At 46.8% G+C, this 16,299-nt stretch overlaps 1 protein-coding gene and 1 non-coding gene across 5 annotated transcripts in view; both read right to left on the bottom strand.

Moving 5' to 3' along the window:
* Positions 1 to 16,299, bottom strand: part of PLXDC2 (plexin domain containing 2) — a 1,323,386-nt gene that overhangs the window by 16,356 nt on the left and 1,290,731 nt on the right. The gene's annotated exons all lie outside the window — the stretch shown is intronic.
* LOC134931371 (small nucleolar RNA SNORD86) lies at positions 3,791 to 3,887 on the bottom strand. Its single transcript, XR_010179123.1, has one exon. It is a non-coding gene; the product is annotated as a small nucleolar RNA SNORD86 (small nucleolar RNA).

Genomic DNA, 16,299 nt, shown 5'->3' with positions numbered 1-16,299 from the left:
GATACAGGGCTCATATAAAAGATACAGGGCTCCTATCACAGGTACAGGGCTCCTATCACAGATACAGGGCTCCTATCACAGATACAGGGCTTCTATCACAGATACAGGGCTCCTATCACAGATACAGGGTTTCTATCACAGATACAGGGTTTCTATCACAGATACAGGGCTTCTATCACAGATACATGGCTCCTATCACAGATACAGGGTTTCTATCACAGATACATGGCTTCTATCACAGATACAGAGCTCCTATCACAGATACAGGGCTCATATAACAGATACAGAGCTCCTATCACAGATACAGGGCTCATATAACAGATACAGGGCTTCTATCACAGATACAGGGCTCATATCACAGATACAGGGCTCCTATCACAGATACAGGGCTCCTATCACAGATAAATGGTTTCTATCACAGATACAGGGCTCCTATCACAGATACAGGGCTCCTATCACAGATAAATGGTTTCTATCACAGATACAGGGCTCCTATCACAGATACAGGGCTCCTATCACAGATAAATGGTTTCTATCACAGATACAGGGCTCCTATCACAGTTACAGGGCTCCTATCACAGATACAGGGCTCCTATCACAGATACAGTACATGGTTTCTATCACAGTTACAGGGCTCCTATCACAGATACAGGGCTCCTATCACAGATACAGGGCTCATATAACAGATACAGGGCTCCTATCACAGATACAGGGCTCATATAACAAATACAGGGCTCCTATCACAGATACAGGGCTCCTATCACAGATACAGGGCTCCTATCACAGATACAGGGCTCATATAACAGATACAGGGCTCATATAACAAATACAGGGCTCATATAACAAATACAGGGCTCCTATCACAGATACAGGGCTCCTATCACAGATACAGGGCTCATATAACAGATACAGGGCTCCTATCACAGATACAGTACAGGGCTCCTATCACAGATACAGGGCTCCTATCACAGATACAGGGCTCCTATCACAGATACAGGGCTCCTATCCCAGATAGAGTACAGGGCTCCTATCACAGATACAGGGCTCCTATCACAGATACAGGGCTCATATAACAGATACAGGGCTCCTATCACAGTTACAGGGCTCCTATCACAGATACAGGGCTCATATAACAGATAAATGGTTTCTATCACAGACACAGGGCTCCTATCACAGATACAGGGCTCCTATCACAGATACAGGGCTCCTATCACAGATGCAGGGCTCCTATCACAGATACAGGGCTCATATAACAGATACAGGGCTCCTATCACAGATACAGGGCTCCTATCACAGATACAGGGCTCCTATCACAGATACAGAACTCCTATCACAGATACAGGGCTCATATAACAGATACAGGGCTCCTATCACAGATACAGGGCTCATATAACAGATACAGGGCTCCTATCACAGATACAGGGCTCCTATAACAGATACAGGGCTCCTATCACAGATACAGGGCTCCTATCACAGATACAGGGCTCCTATCACAGATACAGGGCTCCTATCACAGATACAGGGCTCATATAACAGATACAGGGCTCCTATCACAGATACAGGGCTCCTATCACAGATACAGGGCTCCTATCACAGATACAGGGCTCATATAACAGATACAGGGCTCCTATCACAGATAAATGGTTTCTATCACAGATACAGGGCTCCTATCACAGATAAATGGTTTCTATCACAGATACAGGGCTCCTATCACAGATATAGGGCTGCTATCACAGATAAATGGTTTCTATCACAGATACAGGGCTCCTATCACAGATACAGGGCTCATATAAAAGATACAGGGCTCCTATCACAGATAAATGGTTTCTATCACAGATACAGGGCTCCTATCACAGATACAGGGCTCATATAAAAGATACAGGGCTCCTATCACAGGTACAGGGCTCCTATCACAGATACAGGGCTCCTATCACAGATACAGGGCTTCTATCACAGATACAGTGCTCCTATCACAGATACAGGGTTTCTATCACAGATACAGGGTTTCTATCACAGATACAGGGCTTCTATCACAGATACATGGCTCCTATCACAGATACAGGGTTTCTATCACAGATACATGGCTTCTATCACAGATACAGAGCTCCTATCACAGATACAGGGCTCATATAACAGATACAGAGCTCCTATCACAGATACAGGGCTCATATAACAGATACAGGGCTTCTATCACAGATACAGGGCTCCTATCACAGATACAGGGCTCCTATCACAGATAAATGGTTTCTATCACAGATACAGGGCTCCTATCACAGATACAGGGCTCCTATCACAGATAAATGGTTTCTATCACAGATACAGGGCTCCTATCACAGATACAGGGCTCCTATCACAGATACAGTACATGGTTTCTATCACAGTTACAGGGCTCCTATCACAGATACTGGGCTCCTATCACAGATACAGGGCTCATATAACAGATACAGGGCTCCTATCACAGATACAGGGCTCATATAACAAATACAGGGCTCCTATCACAGATACAGGGCTCCTATCACAGATACAGGGCTCATATAACAGATACAGGGCTCATATAACAGATACAGGGCTCATATAACAAATACAGGGCTCATATAACAAATACAGGGCTCCTATCACAGATACAGGGCTCCTATCACAGATACAGTACAGGGCTCCTATCACAGATACAGGGCTCCTATCACAGATACAGGGCTCCTATCACAGATACAGGGCTCCTATCACAGATACAGGGCTCCTATCCCAGATACAGTACAGGGCTCCTATCACAGATACAGGGCTCCTATCACAGATACAGGGCTCATATAACAGATACAGGGCTCCTATCACAGATACAGGGCTCATATAACAGATAAATGGTTTCTATCACAGACACAGGGCTCCTATCACAGATACAGGGCTCCTATCACAGATACAGGGCTCCTATCACAGATACAGGGCTCCTATCACAGATACAGGGCTCATATAACAGATACAGTACATGGCTCCTATCACAGATACAGGGCTCCTATCACAAATACAGGGCTCATATAACAGATACAGGGCTCCTATCACAGATACAGGGCTCCTATCACAGATACAGGGCTCCTATCACAGATACAGGGCTCCTATCCCAGATACAGTACATGGCTCCTATCACAGATACAGGGCTCATATAACAGATACAGGGCTCCTATCACAGATACAGGGCTCCTATCACAGATACAGGGCTCCTATCACAGATACAGGGCTCCTGTCACAGATACAAGGCTCCTATCACAGATACAGGGCTCCTATCACAGATACAAGGCTCCTATCACAGATACAGGGCTCCTATCACAGATACAGTACTCCTATCACAGATACAGGGCTCATATAACAGATACAGGGCTCCTATCACAGATACAGGGCTCATATAACAGATACAGGGCTCCTATCACAGATACAGGGCTCCTATCACAGATACAGGGCTCCTATCACAGATACAGGGCTCATATAACAGATAAATGGTTTCTATCACAGTACAGGGCTCCTATCACAGATACAGGGCTCCTATCACAGATAAATGGTTTCTATCACAGATACAGGGCTCCTATCACAGATACAGGGCTCATATAACAGATACAGGGCTCCTATCACAGATACAGGGCTCATATAACAGATACAGGGCTCCTATCACAGATACAGGGCTCCTATCACAGATACAGGGCTCATATAACAGATACAGGGCTCCTATCACAGATACAGGGCTTCTATCACAGATACAGGGCTCCTATCACAGATACAGGACTCCTATCACAGATACAGGGCTCATATAACAGATACAGGGCTCCTATCACAGATACAGGGCTCATATAACAGATATATGAGCCCTGTATCTGTGATAGGAGCCCTGTATCTGTTATATGAGCCCTGTATCTGTGATAGGAGCCCTGTATCTGTTATATGAGCCCTGTATCTGTGATAGGAGTCCTGTATCTGTGATAGGAGCCCTGTATCTGTGATAGAAGCCCTGTATCTGTGATAGGAGCCCTGTATCTGTTATATGAGCCCTGTATCTGTGATAGGAGCCCTGTATCTGTGATAGGAGCCCTGTATCTGTTATATGAGCCCTGTATCTGTGATAGGAGCCCTGTATCTGTTATATGAGCCCTGTATCTGTGATAGGAGCCCTGTATCTGTGATAGGAGCCCTGTATCTGTGATAGAAACCATTTATCTGTGATAGGAGCCCTGTATCTGTGATAGGAGCCCTGTACTGTGATAGAAACCATTTATCTGTTATATGAGCCCTGTATCTGTGATAGGAGCCCTGTATCTGTGATAGGAGCCCTGTATCTGTGATAGGAGCCCTGTATCTTTATATGAGCCCTGTATCTGTGATAGGAGCCCTGTATCTGTTATATGAGCCCTGTATCTGTGATAGGAGTACTGTATCTGTGATAGGAGCCCTGTATCTGTGATAGGAGCCTTGTATCTGTGATAGGAGCCCTGTATCTGTGATAGGAGCCTTGTATCTGTGATAGGAGCCCTGTATCTGTGATAGGAGCCCTGTATCTGTGATAGGAGCCCTGTATCTGTTATATGAGCCCTGTATCTGTGATAGGAGCCATGTACTGTATCTGGGATAGGAGCCCTGTATCTGTGATAGGAGCCCTGTATCTGTGATAGGAGCCCTGTATCTGTGATAGGAGCCCTGTATCTGTGATAGGAGCCCTGTATTTGTGATAGGAGCCCTGTATCTGTGATAGGAGCCATGTACTGTATCTGTTATATGAGCCCTGTATCTGTGATAGGAGCCCTGTATCTGTGATAGGAGCCCTGTATCTGTGATAGGAGCCCTGTGTCTGTGATAGAAACCATTTATCTGTTATATGAGCCCTGTATCTGTGATAGGAGCCCTGTATCTGTTATATGAGCCCTGTATCTGTGATAGGAGCCCTGTATCTGTGATAGGAGCCCTGTATCTGTGATAGGAGCTCTGTACTGTATCTGGGATAGGAGCCCTGTATCTGGGATAGGAGCCCTGTATCTGTGATAGGAGCCCTGTATCTGTGATAGGAGCCCTGTATCTGTGATAGGAGCCCTGTACTGTATCTGTGATAGGAGCCCTGTATCTGTGATAGGAGCCCTGTATTTGTTATATGAGCCCTGTATCTGTTATATGAGCCCTGTATCTGTTATATGAGCCCTGTATCTGTGATAGGAGCCCTGTATCTGTGATAGGAGCCCTGTATTTGTTATATGAGCCCTGTATCTGTGATAGGAGCCCTGTATCTGTTATATGAGCCCTGTATCTGTGATAGGAGCCCTGTATCTGTGATAGGAGCCCTGTAACTGTGATAGAAACCATGTACTGTATCTGTGATAGGAGCCCTGTATCTGTGATAGAAACCATTTATCTGTGATAGGAGCCCTGTATCTGTGATAGGAGCCCTGTATCTGTGATAGAAACCATTTATCTGTGATAGGAGCCCTGTATCTGTGATAGGAGCCCTGTATCTGTGATAGAAGCCCTGTATCTGTTATATGAGCCCTGTATCTGTGATAGGAGCTCTGTATCTGTTATATGAGCCCTGTATCTGTGATAGGAGCTCTGTATCTGTGATAGAAGCCATGTATCTGTGATAGAAACCCTGTATCTGTGATAGGAGCCATGTATCTGTGATAGAAGCCCTGTATCTGTGATAGAAACCCTGTATCTGTGATAGAAACCCTGTATCTGTGATAGGAGCACTGTATCTGTGATAGAAGCCCTGTATCTGTGATAGGAGCCCTGTATCTGTGATAGGAGCCCTGTACCTGTGATAGGAGCCCTGTATCTTTTATATGAGCCCTGTATCTGTGATAGGAGCCCTGTAACAGATACAGGGCTCCTATCACAGATACAGGGCTCCTATCACAGATACAGGGCTCGTATAACAGATACAGGGCTCCTATCACAGATACAGGGCTCATATAACAGATACAGGGCTCCTATCACAGATACAGGGCTCCTATCACAGATACAGGGCTCGTATAACAGATACAGGGCTCCTATCACAGATACAGGGCTCATATAACAGATACAGGGCTCCTATCACAGATACAGGGCTCATATAACAGATAATTGGTTTCTATCACAGATACAGGGCTCCTATTACAGATACAGGGCTCCTATCACAGATACAGGGCTCCTATCACAGATACAGGGCTCCTATCACAGATACAGGGCTCCTATCACAGATACAGAACTGCTATCACAGATACAGGGCTCATATAACAGATACAGGGCTCCTATCACAGATACAGGGCTCATATAACAGATGGGCTCATATAACAGATACAGGGCTCCTATCACAGATACAGGGCTCATATAACTAACAGATACAGGGCTCCTATCACAGATACAGGGCTCCTATCGCAGATACAGGGCTCGTATAACAGATACAGGGCTCCTATCACAGATACAGGGCTCATATAACAGATACAGGGCTCCTATCACAGATACAGGGCTCCTATCACAGATACAGGGCTCCTATCACAGATTCAGGGCTCATATAACAGATACAGGGCTCCTATCACAGATACAGGGCTCATATAACAGATACAGGGCTCCTATCACAGATACAGGGCTCATATAACAGATACAGGGCTCCTATCGCAGATACAGGGCTCCTATCACAGATACAGGGCTCGTATAACAGATACAGGGCTCCTATCACAGATACAGGGCTCATATAACAGATACAGGGCTCCTATCACAGATACAGGGCTCCTATCACAGATACAGGGCTCCTATCACAGATACAGGGCTCCTATCACAGATAAATGGTTTCTATCACAGATACAGGGCTCCTATCACAGATACAGGGCTCATATAAAAGATACAGGGCTCCTATCACAGATAAATGGTTTCTATCACAGATACAGGGTTTCTATCACAGATACAGGGCTTCTATCACAGATACATGGCTCCTATCACAGATACAGGGTTTCTATCACAGATACATGGCTTCTATCACAGATACAGAGCTCCTATCACAGATACAGGGCTCATATAACAGATAAAGAGCTCCTATCACAGATACAGGGCTCATATAACAGATACAGGGCTTCTATCACAGATACAGGGCTCCTATCACAGATACAGGGCTCCTATCACAGATAAATGGTTTCTATCACAGATACAGGGCTCCTATCACAGATACAGGGCTCCTATCACAGATAAATGGTTTCTATCACAGATACAGGGCTCCTATCACAGATACAGGGCTCCTATCACAGATAAATGGTTTCTATCACAGATACAGGGCTCCTATCACAGATACAGTACATGGTTTCTATCACAGTTACAGGGCTCCTATCACAGATACAGGGCTCCTATCACAGGTACAGGGCTCATATAACAGATACAGGGCTCCTATCACAGATACAGTACATGGTTTCTATCACAGTTACAGGGCTCCTATCACAGATACAGGGCTCCTATCACAGGTACAGTACATGGTTTCTATCACAGTTACAGGGCTCCTATCACAGGTACAGGGCTCCTATCACAGATACAGGGCTCCTATCACAGTTACAGGGTTCCTATCACAGTTACAGGGCTCCTATCACAGACACAGGGCTCCTATCACAAATGCAAGGCTCCTATTAGAGATGCAGCACTCCTGTCACATTTTACTAACAATAAAACAAAAAAGTCTATGAAACTCTTACTATGCTCGCACAAACCAAAGTGTGTGATTGGGTATCCAGTTGAGGACAACATTGCTATAACTTGAGTCAGCTTCTTCAATCCATAAGCGGTTCAGGATGGAGACTGGGAGGTGACCTAAAGTCTTCACAAACGGAGATGTCATAGGTGTGTTATTGGAGTGTCTTGGGTGTGTTATGGGCATCTCATGGGTGTTGTGTTATGGGAGTGTCACGGGAGTGTTATGGGCGTGTCATAGGCATGTTTCGGCATATGTCTGCAATCTCATTCTCTGCACAACAGCCTTAAGAAAGTATCATGATAGACTCTGCGCAAGGCTGGAGCTGTTTGAGGAGCCGATGTTGTGACAGATGTTGGAGAGACCGGATTCTCCGACGCACTTGAGTATTACTCTGTAAAGTGGGCGTCTCAGATTTTGCTAACTCCGTCGCATGGTGGCGTACAAGCGGAATACTTACACTGGCATCTGTATATTTTCGCACTTGAGGAACCATAGGAAATCGCAGACGCACATGATCTCCATGCATCCGTGAATCCGGCCTGATGCCATCTGCCAGTTTGCTGAATATTAGATACCTTGCTGTATCAAGCTTAACATAAACTTTAACAATCCAGCTTAGTTTTCACTGCTACAGCTTCAATATAACTCACATTCACAAAACACATCATCCTCTAAGCAGTTCCAGTGCCGATAATATATTGAAATGGGAAACAAGAAAGCAAATAAATATTTCTCAGGGAGACTGAAGTCGGAAAAGAAGATTGATTATATAAATAACTATAATATCTGTTCATGATCTCATTATATTCCCTGCTAGTACAGTAAGTCCTTTATACTTTATGTTACATTTGTTAGGGCTATAAAAGCAGAGACAAAGAGACAAAATGGAATATCTGAGTAGGTCTCTCTCAGACCTTGTACACACAGGTATTCATTTTAAGTTTGTAACCACGCCTCCTAACTGTCCCGATATTGGCCCTCATTCCGAGTTGATCGGTCGCAAGGCGAATTTAGCAGAGTTACACACGCTAAGCCGCCGCCTACTGGGAGTGAATCTTAGCTTCTTAAAATTGCGACCGATGTATTCGCAATATTGCGATTACTAACTACTTAGCAGTTTCAGAGTAGCTCCAGACTTACTCTGCCTGTGCGATCATTTCAGTGCTTGTCGTTCCTGGTTGACGTCACAAACACACCCAGCGTTCGCCCAGGCACTCCCACCGTTTCTCCGGCCACTCCTGCGTTTTTTCCGGAAACGGTAGCGTTTTCAGCCACACGCCCCTGAAACGCCGTGTTTCCGCCCAGTAACACCCATTTCCTGTCAATCACATTACGATCGCCGGAGCGAAGAAAAAGCCGTGAGTAAAAATACTTTCTTCATAGTAAAGTTACTTGGCGCAGTCGCAGTGCGAACATTGCGCATGCGCACTAAGCGGATTTTCTCTGCGATGCGATGAAAAATACCGAGCGAACAACTCGGAATGAGGGCCATTGACAAGACGGTCCTGTTTCAGGGACATGTAGTGCCCTCTAGATTGCAGGCATTTCTCCCCTGCTGTGTGAAAATTGGGAGGTATATTCCATTCATACAGTAGCGGATCTTGCCACGGGCAAGCAGGACTTTTGCCCGGGGCGCCGCCTTCCGGAGGGCGCTGGCGCCATCCGGAGGGCGCCGCACCGTGGCAAGATCCGCCACTGCTGCCCGCTGTGTCCCCCGTCCGCTTCCGCTGCCCGCTGCCGTCCCCGTCCGCCTTCTGTGAAGGGAACTAGACGCATTCGTGGAGAGTAACTTTGCTGAGCGGTGCGCGATGACGTCATCGCGCACCGCACAGCAAAGGTCCTCTCCACGAAGGGAACTAGACGCATAGCGTCTAGTTTCCCTTCGTGGAGAGGACCTTTTGCTGTGCGGTGCGTGATGACGTCATCGCGCACCGCTCAGCATTCAAGCGGCGCTAGCAATGTACAGGGGGCGTAACTGACCACGCCCCCTGTACTAGGCCACGCCCCTTTTCCTGCCCGGGGCGCATAGCGCCCTTGAACCGGCCCTGCATTCATATACATTACACACACTTTCGTGGATGTTTCTGAAAACTGTTCTATGGATGCAAAATATATAAAACTGGTTTTATGGAACATTGCAACCAATCAGAAGTTTGCTTTCATTTTCTAACTAGAGATGAGCGGGTTCGGTTCCTCTGAATCCGAACCCGCCCGAACTTCATGTTTTTTCTCACGGGTCCGAGCGACTCGGATCTTCCCGCCTTGCTCGGTTAACCCGAGCGCGCCCGAACGTCATCATGACGCTGTCGGATTCTCGCGAGACTCGGATTCTATATAAGGAGCCGCGCGTCGCCGCCATTTTCACACGTGCATTGAGATTGATAGGGAGAGGACGTGGCTGGCGTCCTCTCCATTTAGATTAGAAGAGAGAGAGTGAGATTGATTTGAGACAGAGACACTTGATTTACTGGAGCTTAGGAGTACTGTAGAGAGTGCAGAGTTTACTAGTGACTGACCACAGTGACCACCAGACAGTGCAGTTTTATTTAATATAATCCGTTCTCTGCCTGAAAAAAACGATACACAGTGACTCAGTCACATACCATATCTGTGTGCACTGCTCAGCCCAGTGTGCTGCATCATCTATGTATATATCTGACTGTGCTCACACAGCTTATAATTGTGGGGGAGACTGGGGAGCAGTGCCAGTTATAGGTTATAGCAGGACCCAGGAGTACATATTATTAAAATTAAACAGTGCACACTTTTGCTGCAGGAGTGCCACTGCCAGTGTGACTGACCAGTGACCTGACCACACTGACCACCAGTATAGTTAGTAGTATACTATATTGTGATTGCCTGAAAAAGTTAAACACTCGTCGTGTGACTTGTGTGGTGTTTTTTTTTTTATTCTATAAAAAACTCATTCTGCTGACAGACAGTGTCCAGCAGGTCCGTCATTATATAATATATACCTGTCCGGCTGCAGTAGTGATATATATATATTTTTTATATCATTATTTATCATCCAGTCGCAGCAGACACAGTACGGTAGTTCACGGCTGTAGCTACCTCTGTGTCGGCACTCGGCAGTCCATCCATAATTGTATACCACCTACCCGTGTTTTTTTTTTCTTTCTTCTTTATACATACTACATCTCATTATCATCCAGTCTATATTAGCAGCAGACACAGTACAGTACGGTAGTCCACGGCTGTAGCTACCTCTGTGTCGGCACTCGGCAGTCCGTCCATAATTGTATACCACCTACCCGTGGTTTTTTTTCTTTCTTCTTTATACATACATACTACATCTCATTATCAACCAGTCTATATTAGCAGCAGACACAGTACAGTACGGTAGTCCACGGCTGTAGCTACCTCTGTGTCGGCACTTGGCAGTCCGTCCATAATTGTATACCACCTACCCGTGGTTTTTTTTTCTTTCTTCTTTATACATACATACTACATCTCATTATCAACCAGTCTATATTAGCAGCAGACACAGTACAGTACGGTAGTCCACGGCTGTAGCTACCTCTGTGTCGGCACTCGGCAGTCCATCCATAATTGTATACCACCTACCCGTGGTTTTTTTTTCTTTCTTCTTTATACATACTACATCTCATTATCATCCAGTCTATATTAGCAGCAGACACAGTACAGTACGGTAGTCCACGGCTGTAGCTACCTCTGTGTCGGCACTCGGCAGTCCGTCCATAATTGTATACCACCTACCCGTGGTTTTTTTTCCTTTCTTCTTTATACATACATACTACATCTCTTTATCAACCAGTCTATATTAGCAGCAGACACAGTACAGTACGGTAGTCCACGGCTGTAGCTACCTCTGTGTCGGCACTCGGCAGTCCGTCCATAATTGTATACCACCTACCCGTGGTTTTTTTTTCTTTCTTCTTTATACATACATACATACTACATCTCTTTATCAACCAGTCTATATTAGCAGCAGACACAGTACAGTACGGTAGTCCACGGCTGTAGCTACCTCTGTGTCGGCACTCGGCAGTCCGTCCATAATTGTATACCACCTACCCGTGGTTTTTTTTTCTTTCTTCTTTATACATACATACTACATCTCTTTATCAACCAGTCTATATTAGCAGCAGACACAGTACAGTACGGTAGTCCACGGCTGTAGCTACCTCTGTGTCGGCACTCGGCAGTCCGTCCATAATTGTATACCACCTACCCGTGGTTTTTTTTCTTTCTTCTTTATACATACATACTACATCTCTTTATCAACCAGTCTATATTAGCAGCAGACACAGTACGGTAGTCCACGGCTGTAGCTACCTCTGTGTCGGCACTCGGCAGTCCGTCCATAATTGTATACTAGTATCCATCCATCTCCATTGTTTACCTGAGGTGCCTTTTAGTTGTGCCTATTAAAATATGGAGAACAAAAATGTTGAGGTTCCAAAATTAGGGAAAGATCAAGATCCACTTCCACCTCGTGCTGAAGCTGCTGCCACTAGTCATGGCCGAGACGATGAAATGCCAGCAACGTCGTCTGCCAAGGCCGATGCCCAATGTCATAGTACAGAGCATGTCAAATCCAAAACACCAAATATCAGTAAAAAAAGGACTCCAAAACCTAAAATAAAATTGTCGGAGGAGAAGCGTAAACTTGCCAATATGCCATTTACCACACGGAGTGGCAAGGAACGGCTGAGGCCCTGGCCTATGTTCATGGCTAGTGGTTCAGCTTCACATGAGGATGGAGGCACTCAGCCTCTCGCTAGAAAAATGAAAAGACTCAAGCTGGCAAAAGCAGTAGCACCGCAAAGAACTGTGCGTTCTTCGAAATCCCAAATCCACAAGGAGAGTCCAATTGTGTCGGTTGCGATGCCTGACCTTCCCAACACTGGACGTAAAGAGCATGCGCCTTCCACCATTTGCACGCCCCCTGCAAGTGCTGGAAGGAGCACCCGCAGTCCAGTTCCTGATAGTCAGATTGAAGATGTCAGTGTTGAAGTACACCAGGATGAGGAGGATATGGGTGTTGCTGGCGCTGGGGAGGAAATTGACCAGGAGGATTCTGATGGTGAGGTGGTTTGTTTAAGTCAGGCACCCGGGGAGACACCTGTTGTCCGTGGGAGGAATATGGCCGTTGACATGCCTGGTGAAAATACCAAAAAAATCAGCTCTTCGATGTGGAACTATTTCAACAGAAATGCGGACAACAGGTGTCAAGCCGTGTGTTCCCTTTGTCAAGCTGTAATAAGTAGGGGTAAGGACGTTAACCACCTCGGAACATCCTCCCTTATACGTCACCTGCAGCGCATTCATAATAAGTCAGTGACAAGTTCAAAAACTTTGGGTGACAGCGGAAGCAGTCCACTGACCAGTAAATCCCTTCCTCTTGTAACCAAGCTCACGCAAACCACCCCACCAACTCCCTCAGTGTCAATTTCCTCCTTCCCCAGGAATGCCAATAGTCCTGCAGGCCATGTCACTGGCAATTCTGACGATTCCTCTCCTGCCTGGGATTCCTCCGATGCATCCTTGCGTGTAACGCCTACTGCTGCTGGCGCTGCTGTTGTTGCTGCTGGGAGTCGATGGTCATCCCAGAGGGGAAGTCGTAAGACCACTTTTACTACTTCCACCAAGCAATTGACTGTCCAACAGTCCTTTGCGAGGAAGATGAAATATCACAGCAGTCATCCTACTGCAAAGCGGATAACTGAGGCCTTGGCATCCTGGGTGGTGAGAAACGTGGTTCCGGTATCCATCATTACTGCAGAGCCAACTAGAGACTTGTTGGAGGTACTGTGTCCCCGGTACCAAATACCATCTAGGTTCCATTTCTCTAGGCAGGCGATACCGAAAATGTACACAGACCTCAGAAAAAGAGTCACCAGTGTCCTAAAAAATGCAGCTGTACCCAATGTCCACTTAACCACGGACATGTGGACAAGTGGAGCAGGGCAGGGTCAGGACTATATGACTGTGACAGCCCACTGGGTAGATGTATGGACTCCCGCCGCAAGAACAGCAGCGGCGGCACCAGTAGCAGCATCTCGCAAACGCCAACTCTTTCCTAGGCAGGCTACGCTTTGTATCACCGGTTTCCAGAATACGCACACAGCTGAAAACCTCTTACCGCAACTGAGGAAGATCATCGCGGAATGGCTTACCCCAATTGGACTCTCCTGTGGATTTGTGGCATCGGACAACGCCAGCAATATTGTGTGTGCATTAAATATGGGCAAATTCCAGCACGTCCCATGTTTTGCACATACCTTGAATTTGGTGGTGCAGAATTATTTAAAAAACGACAGGGGCGTGCAAGAGATGCTGTCGGTGGCCAGAAGAATTGCGGGACACTTTCGGCGTACAGGCACCACGTACAGAAGACTGGAGCACCACCAAAAACTACTGAACCTGCCCTGCCATCATCTGAAGCAAGAAGTGGTAACGAGGTGGAATTCAACCCTCTATATGCTTCAGAGGTTGGAGGAGCAGCAAAAGGCCATTCAAGCCTATACAATTGAGTACGATATAGGAGGTGGAATGCACCTGTCTCAAGCGCAGTGGAGAATGATTTCAACGTTGTGCAAGGTTCTGATGCCCTTTGAACTTGCCACACGTGAAGTCAGTTCAGACACTGCCAGCCTGAGTCAGTTCAGACACTGCCAGCCTGAGTCAGGTCATTCCCCTCATCAGGCTTTTGCAGAAGAAGCTGGAGACATTGAAGGAGGAGCTAACACGGAGCGATTCCGCTAGGCATGTGGGACTTGTGGATGGAGCCCTTAATTCGCTTAACAAGGATTCACGGGTGGTCAATCTGTTGAAATCAGAGCACTACATTTTGGCCACCATGCTCGATCCTAGATTTAAAGCCTACCTTGGATCTCTCTTTCCGGCAGACACAAGTCTGCTGGGGTTGAAAGACCTGCTGGTGAGAAAATTGTCAAGTCAAGCGGAATGCGACCTGTCAACATCTCCTCCTTCACATTCTCCCGCAACTGGGGGTGCGAGGAAAAGGCTCAGAATTCCGAGCCCACCCGCTGGCGGTGATGCAGGGCAGTCTGGAGCGACTGCTGATGCTGACATCTGGTCCGGACTGAAGGACCTGACAACGATTACGGACATGTCGTCTACTGTCACTGCATATGATTCTCTCCCCATTGAAAGAATGGTGGAGGATTATATGAGTGACCGCATCCAAGTAGGCACGTCACACAGTCCGTACGTATACTGGCAGGAAAAAGAGGCAATTTGGAGGCCCTTGCACAAACTGGCTTTATTCTACCTAAGTTGCCCTCCCACAAGTGTGTACTCCGAAAGAGTGTTTAGTGCCGCCGCTCACCTTGTCAGCAATCGGCGTACGAGGTTACATCCAGAAAATGTGGAGAAGATGATGTTCATTAAAATGAATTATAATCAATTCCTCCGCGGAGACATTGACCAGCAGCAATTGCCTCCACAAAGTACACAGGGAGCTGAGATGGTGGATTCCAGTGGGGACGAATTGATAATCTGTGAGGAGGGGGATGTACACGGTGATATATCGGAGGATGATGATGAGGTGGACATCTTGCCTCTGTAGAGCCAGTTTGTGCAAGGAGAGATTAATTGCTTCTTTTTTGGGGGGGGGTCCAAACCAACCCGTCATATCAGTCACAGTCGTGTGGCAGACCCTGTCACTGAAATGATGGGTTGGTTAAAGTGTGCACTGTGCATGTCCTGTTTTGTTTATACAACATAAGGGTGGGTGGGAGGGCCCAAGGACAATTCCATCTTGCACCTCTTTTTTCTTTTATTTTTCTTTGCGTCATGTGCTGTTTGGGGAGGGTTTTTTGGAAGGGCCATCCTGCGTGACACTGCAGTGCCACTCCTAGATGGGCCCGGTGTTTGTGTCGGCCACTAGGGTCGCTTATCTTACTCACACAGTCAGCTACCTCATTGCGCCTCTTTTTTTCTTTGCGTCATGTGCTGTTTGGGGAGGGTTTTTTGGAAGGGACATCCTGCGTGACACTGCAGTGCCACTCCTAGATGGGCCCGGTGTTTGTGTCGGCCACTAGGGTCGCTAATCTTACTCACACAGCTACCTCATTGCGCCTCTTTTTTTCTTTGCGTCATGTGCTGTTTGGGGAGGGTTTTTTGGAAGGGACATCCTGCGTGACACTGCAGTGCCACTCCTAGATGGGCCCGGTGTTTGTGTCGGCCACTAGGGTCGCTTATCTTACTCACACAGTCAGCTACCTCATTGCGCCTCTTTTTTTCTTTGCGTCATGTGCTGTTTGGGGAGGGTTTTTTGGAAGGGACATCCTGCGTGACACTGCAGTGCCACTCCTAGATGGGCCCGGTGTTTGTGTCGGCCACTAGGGTCGCTAATCTTACTCACACAGCTACCTCATTGCGCCTCTTTTTTTCTTTGCGTCATGTGCTGTTTGGGGAGGGTTTTTTGGAAGGGACATCCTGCGTGACACTGCAGTGCCACTCCTAGATGGGCCCGGTGTTTGTGTCGGCCACTAGGGTCGCTTATCTTACTCACACAGTCAGCTACCTCATTGCGCCTCTTTTTTTCTTTGCGTCATGTGCTGTTTGGGGAGGGTTTTTTGGAAGGGACATCCTGCGTGACACTGCAGTGC

The sequence above is a fragment of the Pseudophryne corroboree genome, chromosome 5 (genome assembly GCF_028390025.1).
Source record: "Pseudophryne corroboree isolate aPseCor3 chromosome 5, aPseCor3.hap2, whole genome shotgun sequence".
NCBI classification, from domain to species: domain Eukaryota; kingdom Metazoa; phylum Chordata; class Amphibia; order Anura; family Myobatrachidae; genus Pseudophryne; species Pseudophryne corroboree.
Note: the sequence above shows the minus strand (reverse complement) of the source record. Positions and strands in the feature narration are given on the sequence as shown.